The 12,722-nt window shown below is 42.0% G+C and overlaps 1 long non-coding RNA gene across 1 annotated transcript in view; it reads left to right on the forward strand.

Annotated features, from left to right (window-relative positions):
* The window catches only part of LOC108543868 (uncharacterized), a 43,167-nt gene extending 32,280 nt beyond the window's left edge, over positions 1 to 10,887 (forward strand). Inside the window, exons 4-5 of the long non-coding RNA XR_001889689.1 lie at positions 10,336 to 10,485; positions 10,701 to 10,887. This is a non-coding gene — a long non-coding RNA (uncharacterized LOC108543868). The remainder of the gene's footprint in view (positions 1 to 10,335; positions 10,486 to 10,700) is intronic.
* Positions 10,888 to 12,722: the final 1,835 nt, after the last annotated feature.

The raw sequence follows: 12,722 nt of genomic DNA on the forward strand, positions 1-12,722 counted from the left end.
AGTAATTAAAAAAAAAAAAAAAAACTTGGGATGCCTAAGGGAACAGGGTGTTTCACATGATTTTTGTGATTAAATAAGTTCTAGCCTAGAAAAGAAAACACAGAGGAGGGCACATTTTAGAAAATCTAGCTTTCAGGTTTGCTTACATTTATTATCACATTCTCAATAATTCTTTATCCATCAACTGCTGTTTTTAAAGCACCTACTCTACACCTGTGATCCCAGCACTTTGGGAGGCTGAAGCAGGCGGATCACGAGGTCAGGAGATCGAGACCATCCTGGCTAACACGGTGAAACCCTGTCTCTACTAAAAATACAAAAATCTAGCCGGGTGAGGTGGCGGGCGCCTGTAGTCCCAGCTACTCAGGTGGCTGAGGCAGGAGAATGGCATAAACTCGGGAGGCAGAGCTTGCAGTGAGCCAAGATCGCGCCACTGCACTCCAGCCTGGGCGACAAAGCGAGACTCCGTCTCAAAAAATGAAAATAAAAATAAAAATAAAGCACCTATTCCGTGTCAGGGACTTGATGGAATGAACTGAGAATAGCTGTGAATAGATGAAAGAACTTGTCCTATCATCTGTTTTTAATCATTAAGATTCTACTTTCAAATACAAGCATGCTATACTCCATTAAAAAATAATTTATGCTTAAAAAAAATGGTTATAAGCAGATTCTGATTTTTGTCAACCGAAATGTCTTTTCTTTCTTTTTCTAAACTAAAACAGAATATGCTAAATTGATAAGCAGCCAAACTTTTTTAGTCATTGATGAGAAAGCAAGCAGGTTTAGCAATTGAGAGAAGAGAAGATTTTGGATATTAAAATCAGGGATCAAAACAATTCCAGGACTAACCACTGGGTGTTACTAATACAAAGACTCACAACAGCAAGAACACTACTAAAAGTCAAATGATTGTATTCAGCTAAGATACAATTCTTATAGAGCTTACCTATGAATCGCTCAAACATACCTCTAGACACACAACTCCTGGTAGAGAAGCATGGGTGCTCCATAGATTAAATATGACGATAAATGTGTACTAGTTAAGGGCCCATTAACTACTGGTAGAAGAAAACTTGAGAACCTTTGTAGCCTAGCAAAAGAAACGTTTATATTTTGTAATGCAGAAGTTGTAAGATTCAAAATGGAGCAACAGAAGACCATCAAGAGAGGACTCTCATGCATGATTTGCCTCATAACAGAAAATATCACAGGAAGTTTTGGGTTTTTTTCTTTTTTCTTTCTTCTTCTCCTTCTCCTTCTCCTTCTCCTTCCTCTTCCTCTTCTTCTTTCTTCTTTCTTCTTTCTTCTTTTTTTTTTTAAGACAGAGTTTTGCTCTGTTATCCAGGCTGGAACGCAGTGGCACAATCTCAGCTTACTGCAACCTCTGCCCCTGGTTCAAGCGACTCTTGTGCCTCAGCCTCCTGAGTAGCTGGGATTACAGGCAAGCACCGTCACACCCTGCTGATTTTGTATTTTTAGTAGAGGCGCGTTTTCATCATGTTGACCAAGCTAGTCTCAAACTCCTGACCTAAGGTGATCCACCCGCCTTGGCCTCCCAAAATGCTGGGATTACAGGTGTGAGCCACCGGGCCTGATCACAGGAAGTTTTTCTAAACCACAGCTTACTACATGAGTCACACGAGCACAGCTAGCCACATATACAAGAACACTTGCCTGGCACACTGTCTCACAAACCCAATCCAAAACTTCAAGGACTTATTCCTAATTTATTTGGCTATCTGGCCATAACTAAATAAGATAACAGGTCCTACCAGCAGCTATCGACATTTGCCAATCACAACTCGCCAGCTCTTGTAAGACTCCACCAATGCCAATAAGCTTTCTTTCCAAACAATTTACACAACTCCTATTTCCCCAATAAAACCTTAACCTTCTCCTCTGTTCTCTGGACATACTTGAAGCCACTGTCATCCCTATATATGTCCTGGATTTCCATCCTTCTTCTTATATATTATGCCCAAATAACAACCTTTTTACTTGGAAATTCCCCTCTCTCTATTTTTTATGTTAATACTAATGTAAAATCTGGTTGAGTCTTGGAATTACTGAGCCTTTGTCGTTCAAAATCTTTCTTTCGAGTTTTACTTGTTACTATTTGAGGTCTAGAAATAGTCAACTTTTCCAACTCGGCAAGTCCCTGCCTTTATAGACTATAGTCATCCATCTGTGAGGGGATTAGTTCCAGGACCCCCGAGGATACTAAAATCCTCAGTTGCTCAAGTCCCTGATCTAAAATGGTATAGTATTTTCATATAACCTGTGCATGTTCTCGTATGTACTTTAAATAATCTCTGTATCATCCCTGTATTACCGGTAATACCTAATACAGTGTAAATGCCATGTAAGTAGTTGTTATACTGTATCATTTTTTAATTTGTATCACTTTTTATTGTTACATTGTTTTTTTTTATTTTGGGGAGTTTTAAAGAATATTTCTGATCTGTGGTTCGTTGAATCCTCTGATGTGGAACCCACGATCGTATTCCCTCTTATTTCTGCTTGAAAATTGGCCAGTTTACCTCTTTCCTCTACTGTTATGCTAATCGCAGCCTGTAATAACCAACGGTCACCACTAACATTCTTATTTTCCAGCCTCTTTGCTTCAGTGGGCTAGCAGGTTCCCTTCTGGGTTATCATAGGCAGCGATGAAATGTTCTGCCCTGCACAGCACGGATCTCCCGTTTGCCAGCCTCTGTCCTCGTATGGCAGTGTCCTCACCTCCCACTGCCTGAACTCTACGACAAGCTTTTAGGTTTTTGTTAAAGCAGCACTCCACTTAAAGGCATGAATTTCTGTATTAATTATGGAGGAATAACTGCTGCAACACATAAGCCCCAAATCCTAGTTACCTAACAGAAATCTATTTCTTATTCACATGAAATCCACGAAAGGATAAGTGAGAGTTATGGCTTGCTTCAAAAAGAAGTAAGGAAGATTTTGAATCCTACTCGCTGTGTTGGATTTCTGAAAAGAGCCTGCTTTATCCCAAGTTCATGATTTCTTTCTTGTGGTTCATATTTAATCCAATAGCTTCAGGGATCTTGGAAGCTGAGTAAAACGCCAGATCTCATATAAATTACTTCTAAATACAAGCTTTTGCTATACTAGCTTCCTCTCATTCTTTTTCATCATTAGGATAATGAGATTGTCCATGAATATTGGGAGGAATCACTGATTGTGAAGCGAGTAATGAACACAGTGTAGCAACATTAATTCATCCATGCTGATTTGAAGCAAGACAGAAGCCGCTCTCATGAGAGGTCATCGTGGCCTAGTGTGGAAGAAGCTGAGCTTTGGAGTCAGATAGAGCTGCATTCAAACATCTGCTGTTTATGAGCTCGTTATCCCTGTTGCATTTCTTAGCCTCTATTGATTGCCTACCTGTGGAGCAAAGGGGAAATGGAATCATACATTTCAGGTCTTTATTCTGATGTTTGAGAAAAAAAAAGGGCAGACAGTGCTTTTAAGAAATCACCTTCTGAGCCAGGTGTGGTGGCTCACGCCTGTAATCCCAGCACTTTGGGAGGCCAAGGCGGGCAGATCACCTGAGGTCGGGAGTTCGAGACCAGCCTGACCAACATGGAGAAACCCCATCTCTACTAAAAACACACAATTAGCCGGACGTAGTGGCACATGCCTGTAATCCCAGCTACTCGGGAGGCTGAGGCAGGAGAATTGCTTGAACCTGGGAGGCAGAGGTTGCAGTAAGCTGAAATTGCGCCATTGCACTCCAGCCTGGGCAACAAGAGCAAAACTCCATCTCAAAAAAAATGAAAATAAAAATAAGAAATCACCTTCTGGGTGCTAGGTGTAAGCTCATTGCTACTGAGATCTCATTGATTCTAGGCTTTCTCAGCAGACGAAGCCAGGAGATCGATGTATGTATATATAGTCGCACAGATACATGTTTGTGCATGTGTGTGTGTACCTGCTTCATTTTGATAGGCTCTTTTTGCATGTAACACATATTCAGATAGCAAGAGTTCAATTAGCAAGGAGTTCAATTATTAGAAGGTGTCTGATACATAGTATCAGATAAACATTTTTCCTTCTAATTTATCATGAACACGGGTGGTATAGATTAACTCCTTGTCCTTTGCTCTTAGGCATCGTGTGTGTAAATAGTTGGACGGATGTGATTAAGAGTTACAAAGTCTGTCACAGAATGGAATCTGTGATACCCTTCTATTTTATCCTGCAACAGAAGTTATTACATACACAAAGATAAAGAAAGATAAATATATATTAAATATGCCTAAACCTCAGATATTATCCTTTTGTCTAAAATAAGTTGAGATTTTGTCTGGAGGGTGACATGACATCCAACTTGCTAAAATGCCTGTCATTTCTGGACAGAACACGAACCTACCAATGGGCATATTTCCTCTGGGATTATTCCTAGATAGGGTATTAGAATACCTTTGTTTTGATTTTTTTGAGACAGGGTCACTCTGTCACCCAGGCTGGAGTGCAGTGGCACGATCTTGGCTCACTGCAGCCTCGACCTTCTGGGCTGAAGCAATCCTCCCATGTAGGCGTGTGCCACCACACCTGGCTAATTTTTGTTTATTTTTTTGTAGAGACAGAGTTTTGCCACGTTGCCCAGGCTGGTCTTGAACTCCTGGGCTCAAGCAATCCGCCCACCTCGACCTCCCAAAGTGCTTGGATTACAGGTGAGAGCCACCATGCCTGACCTATCATACCTTTGCTAAATTTCTCTGAATAGAAGTTAGCCAGTGTCAGGTAAAATATAATTATATTATATTATTTATAAAAGTAATATTTATTATTACATTTTAAAAATTAGCATAAAGAGATAATTACTTTCATACTATCACAAGTAATTTCTCAAACCTATGTTATTGATGAGCCGACAAGTAACCAGCTGACAGAATATTAATTTACTTTATTATCTATTTGTAAACTAATTTGATGGATTTTTACTTTACAATGAGTAGACGTTGAGCATACAATGAATAGCAAAATTAATCTTTAACCTAGGAGTCATAAAAAATTAGTTTGGAATGAGCTGACAGCTATCATGTAGGCCATTATTACTTCATTAGACAGAAAACTTGCTGATATTTCTATAATGCTACTGTTTTTTGTTTGTTTGTTTGTTTGTTTTGAGACAAGGGTCTCACTCTGGCCCAGGCTAGAGTGTAGTGGCATGATCTCGGCTCACTGCAACCTCCACCTCTCAGATTGAATCAATTCTCATGCCTCAGCCTCCCAGGTAGCTGGGACTACAGGCAAGCGCCACCATGCTTGGCTAATTTTTGAATTTTAGTAGAGATGGGGTTTTGCCATGTTGCCCAAGTTGGTCTTGAACTCCTGGCCTCAAGTGATCTGCCCGCCTTGGCTCCCAAAGTGCTGGGATTACAGGCATGAGCTACTGTGCTGGGCCCTGTATTACATTTTTAATGTTAATGAAGAGGACCACAAGCTTTATAGCTAGGGTTATTATTATTACTTTTCACAAATAAGTTGTGTTTCTATATTTCAACAAAATAATTTCTATCATTGAGTGTTGATATTAGAATCTCACATGCACAATTAACTGTATTTGGTAGTTGCAGTTTACAACAAGGTTGTCTTGTGGCTGGGAAGAGTTAATGGAGTTTCTGTAGTGCCCAATCTATTATAAAGAATCATTGAATTACCTCTGTGTGGCATGGAATCAAGTAATCTGAGAATATATGTTACCTAAAGATGCCCTGACATCATTCTATAACTTAAAAAATGAAGGAATTTACATTCAGAAAGGTGACGTGACTAGCTTGGAATCAAAATTAGTAGAAGTTGATCCAGAATTCAGGCATGAGACTCTGGTTCCAAGGGCTTCATGCCTAGTGAGCCCTCTTTAAAACTATAAGAAATGAGCAAATCAACTGTACAGAATGAGATTCATCTATCAGTTACTTTGAGGCCTGTCCAGGAAATTATCAACTAAACAAGACTTCAGCACTGATAACACTAAGAAGCCTCAGAAAGTAATTTCCAGGAGAATAACAAAAGCATATTGACTTGCATTTGGCAACTCTAATGTTACTTTCTCTAAGATTAAATTTGTAGCCATGGCAGCCCTAACTGTAATATTAAAAATATTTTTACAGGCAGGGATTTTATTTTTCAAATAGCTTCATTTTGTAACCATGTTATTAAGCCACAGTACATTTGCTCTAAATATAATCTGCTAAAGTTTTGTTTTGATCCTTTCTTGTTTTCTGTTTTGTTGATTGGTTGGTTGGTTGTTAGGTTGCTTTGCTTGTGATTTATTTATTCTCTTGTTTGCAGTGTGTGGTCTAATATCAGTGCTACGTAGGATATGGTGAGCTTTCTGTTAATGCTAATTAAATGTACATATTTCAGGGATTCTTTAATCACTGATCCTTCACCTTGATGTTGAGCTGCTCATTATACCCTGGAGCACAGAAAAATGCTCCTTTTTAGACATCAAGTACATCCACTTAGTACTGAGAATTAGCGTGGGTTTAGTGCCCTTTAGGCATTTTATGGTCAACTGTATAAAAGCACAGTGAAAATAATCAGAATTCTGGAGGACTTTTTATAGGGCAGAAATAATGAGCCTGGTTCTGTGACTCACAGGTCATGATGAATCCCACTGTCAGGTCAGCATGAGAGGAGGAAAGCAGAAAAAAACTTCCTCTTGCCCAGTGGTTGGTATTGGATGTCTTGTTTCTTAAATCCCAGAACCTACTGCATACCTGAAGCTGAGCTGCTCATCAAGCCCCTTTGCTGTGGCACTACAGGCTGATCACAGTTCAGCGTAGTTTTGTGATCAGCACAGAGAGCTCCAGGGTTCACCAGAACCCATGCCCTACAAGAGCCACCAGGCAAAGCCAGGCTTCATTCCTTCTTCTTTTCCTATACATAGGAGGGGCTTCCCTGAGCTCATGACACTGCCAAAGTCTTTGTGATGCTCATTTCGGATAAAGGAGCAAATGAGTTTTTGTTTGTTAGCATTTACTGATGATTATTTTTAATCTTATTTAGGGCAGAATTGATTTTTGGTTTTTTGTTTTGTTTTATTCAGATAGGGTCTCTCTGTCTTGCCCAGGCTAGGGTGAAGTGGCACGATCATGGCTTACTACAGCCTCAAACTCCTGGGCTCAAGTGATCTGCCTGCCTCAGACTCCCAAAGTGCTGGCACTGTAAGCATGAACCACTGTGCTCGGCCTGAGTTTTTAAATTATAATTCAATGACTATGAGGAAGCTAAGAACCAAAAGACAGGGCCTTTCGCAAGGCCTATAACCAGCCAGTGAATGGCAGGGTTTGCATTTATTCCTTTTTCTACCACTTCATCTTTTATTCCTTTTTCTCCACAGTATGTAGTACATACTGGCTCCTCAATACATTGTTACTGGATTAGTTTTGTTTTGTTTTGTTTTATTTGAAACAGAGTCTCATTCTCTCACCCTGGCTGGGGTACAGTTGTGTGATCTTGGCTCACTGCAACCTCCAACTCCTTGGTTCAAATAATTCTCCTGCCTCGGCCTCCCGAGTAGCTGGGACTATGGGTGTGCACCACCACACACGGCTAAGTTTTGTATTTTTAGTAGAGACGAGGTTTCACCATGCTGGCCAGGCTGGTCTTGAACTCCTGACCTCAAGTGATCTGCCTGCCTCGGCCTAGCAAAGTGCTGGGATTACAGACATGAGTCACTGCACCCAGCCTGTTATTGGATAAATTTGATTCAATTAAATTGATCATTATATTAGTTGACTTAGTCTTTTGAGTAGACGGGTATGTTCACTTCTCCTTCTGTCAGTTTTTTGTGACAAAGTCTTTTGCATAGGAAGCAATGACATGTTCTGCAACATTTTTTTCCTGATAATTTCTCAGCACTCAGAAGTTTCTTAGTTATAAACTGCAAAACACATTTGTTTATAGGAAAGAATAGAATGTCAGAGATCTCAAGCATAGACATTGCTTACAGTTTTCCAGTAGGCTACAGGAAGCGTTTTTGCCCAGCTCGATGAAGTAAGGGCAGATAGCACTGCATGGCAAATTCAAAAGTGTTATGACACAGCAAAACCAATTTCCAACCTTAGAATATTGGAATGAGTAGAGAATGTCAAGTGAGGTCAGTTGCTGAATTTTGGAAAACATATTATTAAGGAAAAACAAGTATTGAAAGGGTGTAAAATCTCTTATGACCTCATTCATCCCACCGCAAATGATGTTACATAAATAACAAGTTTGAAATATAATATGAAGCTTGAAAAAGAGGTGTGATAGGGAACCAGAGATCTGGCTTCTAGCACTGGCCCCCACTAACCTGATGTGTGAACGTAGGAGAAGAGAAGCACTCTGCCTCTTCCAGTATAGGAAGTGAGAAAAAATGGAAACTGGCCGGGCGCGGTGGCTCAAGCCTGTAATCCCAGCACTTTGGGAGGCCGAGACGGGCGGATCACGAGGTCAGGAGATCGAGACCATCCTGGCTAACACGGTGAAACCCCGTCTCTACTAAAAAATACAAAAAACTAGCCGGGCGAGGTGGCGGCGCCTGTAGTCCCAGCTACTCGGGAGGCTGAGGCAGGAGAATGGCGGGAACCCGGGAGGCGGAGCTTGCAGTGAGCTGAGATCGCGCCACTGCACTCCAGCCTGGGCGACAGAGCGAGACTCCGTCTCAAAAAAAAAAAAAGAGCACACACACTCAAAAAAGTGGAGATTATTAATCCTATCAAAAGCCAAGATTTTAAAAGTTATGTCCCCCCTTTGTCGCCCCCTTTTTCTTTCTGTTTGTTTAAGGAACAGAGAAGTTATGGGCAAGAGCAAGGGGAAGACAGAAGGAAAAAGCTCGCCCAACACGAGATAAGTGAACGGGGAGCTCCAAAGTCAAAAGAGGAAGGTCCCCATATGTCCCCTTTTTTTCGCCTGAGTATATGGCCATTATGTCATTTTCTAAAATTGAGTATTAGATTTTAAAATTATAAAGAATATAAATTATAAATTTATATGAAATATAAATTATCTGTTTTGGCAATGAGCTGGAGGTGCAAAACAGTGAAGACTCCAAGGTTTCCTGCTTGTGCAACTAAGTGGACAATATTTTCATCTACAAATACACGGAATCTGGGGGAGAAAGAGGTGGGACACTGGGGTCATGAGTTCAGTGTGCAACATGATAATTGTGAGGTGCCTCTGAGGATGTCAGAAAGATAGGTATACATGTATGAGCTAAGAGGTAACTTACGGGCTTGAAATATAGTTAAAATATACTCAGCAGTTGCTAGGCCCAAAATTGTGTATGCTACTCTGATTTTGAAGCTGGCGATGAAAACCTTGTCAGCAGTTCACAAAAGAACTTCAGATATTGTTAGGGATTGCTGTGGTTTCAGTTTGTCCCTACCAAAACTAATGTTGAATTGGACTCCCATTGTGGTGGTGGGCGGTGGGGTCCAGTGGGAGGTGTCTGGTCATGGGAGCATTCCTCATGAATGGTTTGGTGCCCTTCTCGCAATAGGGAGTGAGTTCTCACTTTCAAGAGACTGGATGAGTTCTTGCGGGAGTGCTCCCACGAGAGTAGGTTGTTAAAACCAGGGCACCCCTCAGATGTTACCTCTTCACATGTGTTTGTTTCCCCTTTGGCCTCCTGCCATGTATTGACCCAGCAACAAAAGCCGGATGCCAACGCCATACTTTTTGAACTTCCCAGCCTGCAGAATCGTGAGCTAAATAAATCATTTCTTGATAAATTATCAAGTCTCCGCCATTCTGTTAGAGCAACACAAAAGACAAAGACAGGGATTTTAAAATAACATCTACAAGAAAGATTGTGTCAGTGGTTCCCAAACTTTCAGAAATCACAGATGAGTAAAATTAAAACAGACAAACAATTGGAAGATTGGTTAAAAGTTGCAAACTTCTGTTAACTAAAGACATTAAAAAGGAAGAAAAATCCACTATCACCATAATGTCCTAAAAATACCCCCCAAATACATAAAATTAAAAAATACATATCCCTGTATTAAGTAATTTGTTTAAAAGGATATACTTAACTTGGTGAAAAAAGTCACATTATCTTTATTTTTAGTATTTTCTGTGAATCCTATGCTAATACTGTAGACCATAAACCTCACTCAGTTGGTTGATATTTCAGTGCTATATGAAAAGAAGGACAAAGGTTGGTGCATTCATTATCTCTCATGTAATCTACATGAGGCTTCTGCAGCCCCCTCGCCCATCTCCTTCTGTCACTGTCCCTCTCCTGCTATTTGGCTCTGATGCCCTGGGATTAGCCCCAGTTCAGGACACAGATGTTCCTTCCCCACTTCTCTGCAGGCCTGCTGGAGCTGTGAGAAAGCTCAGACTTCCATCCCTACATTTTTGAGAACGGGTGGTATTAAAACAAAGAAGAAACCCCTCGGAACTGTCCGACCAAACATTTCGTCTCTGAGAAATGTTCGCTTACCCCAGGGTGTGGAACTGAAAGTAAGTCAGTCTATCCAGTTGATCAAGAGATATTTCCTGGGGGCCTCCTATAGGTCTGCTACAGTGTTAGGCACTGCAGATGTAGAGATACGAGACATGGAGACATGGTTCTCCTTCTTCCAAGAAACTCGAAGGATAGAGAGGTGTGTCTGGCCAGGGCTAACCCTTCTGGAGGTCTGATGGGCACAACTCAAAATTGCCTCCTCTGGTTGTAGGTGGAGCCTGGAGTGCCCGGTTAATGTTTCAAAGGCAAGTTCATGAACCACCCACGAAGCTGATGCCTAGTGATGTCCTGTGCCCACCCAAGACTCCGAATCGGGGCACCCCTGTGAGGACCTGGCAAGCCAGTGGGGTGGTGAAGCCACTTAACTGATGGCTTTGTACATCCATATCTGTTACACACCCTCGTTACTGGCTTGAAGGTAAACAACAATAAAAGCAACTTAAATCCTAGTTATCATTCTTTCCCGACTATGATGCTGAACCAGCTGTTTATTGCCTGGTGCAGTTGATTTGGAGTCAGCAGGTTGACACAATGACTTATGCCCTGGTGGAGAGTGGGAAGAGTGGACGGCAGCTGAGCTCTCTCGGCCACTGTGAAGGCCTGCTGCGCCACGGTCATCAGTGACAGCTGGGCTCTGTGCCCCAGTGCACATGGATATTTTGGGAGAGAACTGGGGTGCACCTATTACCGCAACCAGGTTCCTTTCTGAGACTGGCACTAACTAGGCCAGCGCCCAACAGAACCAAAACACAGATACATTTGGAGCAAGTTTGGAAAGGGGAGAATATGGCTCATGTCCCATGGGGGACAGAAACCTGAACCCAGGTGCTAGTATTAACAGTGACCCAGCCCCTGCCTGAGCATTGTCACAACCTTTCTCTGAAATCCCAGTGGTCCCTTCACCACCACTTCATTCCATGGGTACGTTCGAGGTAGGGGCCCCCACAGTTATGACCGTCCCTCTCCAAGGACTAGCATTACTTCTAGGCAGGCGCCAGCAACTAATGCAGTGCTGGGGAGAATTGCCCACTAGCATCAGAGCCTAGGACATGCTCTCAGGCCCATGCAAAGCCTTCCAAGATAGCAGGGGTGCTTAGCGTGTTAGTCACAAACTGAGCCCTGGCTTTGGAAAGAGGCCTGAGCCTATTGCTAGTGCAACAGGCACAAAGGTGGCCCTGGTGATGCAATCTAGGGTGCATCCAACTAAGCAACGGAAGGATCTGATACTAAGGAGAGTGTGTCCCTCTTCTCTGGAGGCAGGTGTGGGAAGCTCCTTTGCAAAATGAGCCTGTGCTAAGGAGGACTGGACCTGCAGTTGTCCCCTGGAAGTGGCTGGCCAATGATAGGTGAGCCGAGAGGCTTGCTGTCTGGTCCCAAAACTGAGGACTGAGGGGACAGTGGTGGTGCATGTGCCTTGCCTGGTATGAGGCAACCCCTTGAGTACTCACCTGGACTAAGGTGGCTTGCAGGGCTTCTCAACTCTAGGAGATGCAGGGTCTTTGTCATTCCAGGTGCACCTTGCATGTAATAAGGCACCAGGGAACTGCATCTGCTTACTCAGTTGTACCTTTGTTCTAAATATCCTATGTCCTTTATGCTGGCCCTGAAACCTGGACTCAAGTTTTGAGGTCTGGTGCAGCACACAGAGGAGACAGAGGCTTAAAGCAGAAAACTATTCAGTGTGGTAAGAGCAGGGTTAAAGTTGGATGCATGGTTTTATGGAAGCACATACCAGGGATACCTAATCCAGCCTGAGGTGTGGGATCAAAGCCTTCAACTCCTGCGCTCAATTATAAAGAATGAAGAGACATTATTCACAAGAAGGTCGCTGGGGAGGGATGTGTAGGATAAAGACCTTCTAGGCAGAAGGGACAGTGTGAGCAAGGGTATGGAGTTTAGTGAACTAATGGCTAGTTTGTGCAATCATTATTTCCAAAATTGGTAAATACATCCGAAGATTCTGCAGTACAGTCCTTCTTTCTTTCTCTTTCTTTCTTTCCCTTTCTTTTTCTTTCTTTCTTTCTCTTTCTTTCTTTCTTTCTTTCTTTCTTTCTTTCTTTCTTTCTTTCTTTCTTTCTTTCTTTCTTTCTTTTTCTTTTTTTCTTTCCTTCCTTCCTTCCTTCCTTCCTTCCTTCCTTCCATCCTTCCTTCTTTCTTTCCTTCTTTCTTTCCTTCCTTCTTTCTTTCTCTTTCTTTCCTTCTTTCTTTCTTTTTCTTTCTCTTTCTTTCTTTT

Source organism: Rhinopithecus bieti, unplaced genomic scaffold (assembly GCF_001698545.2).
Source record: "Rhinopithecus bieti isolate Rb0 unplaced genomic scaffold, ASM169854v2 scaffold_25360, whole genome shotgun sequence".
Lineage (NCBI taxonomy): Eukaryota > Metazoa > Chordata > Mammalia > Primates > Cercopithecidae > Rhinopithecus > Rhinopithecus bieti.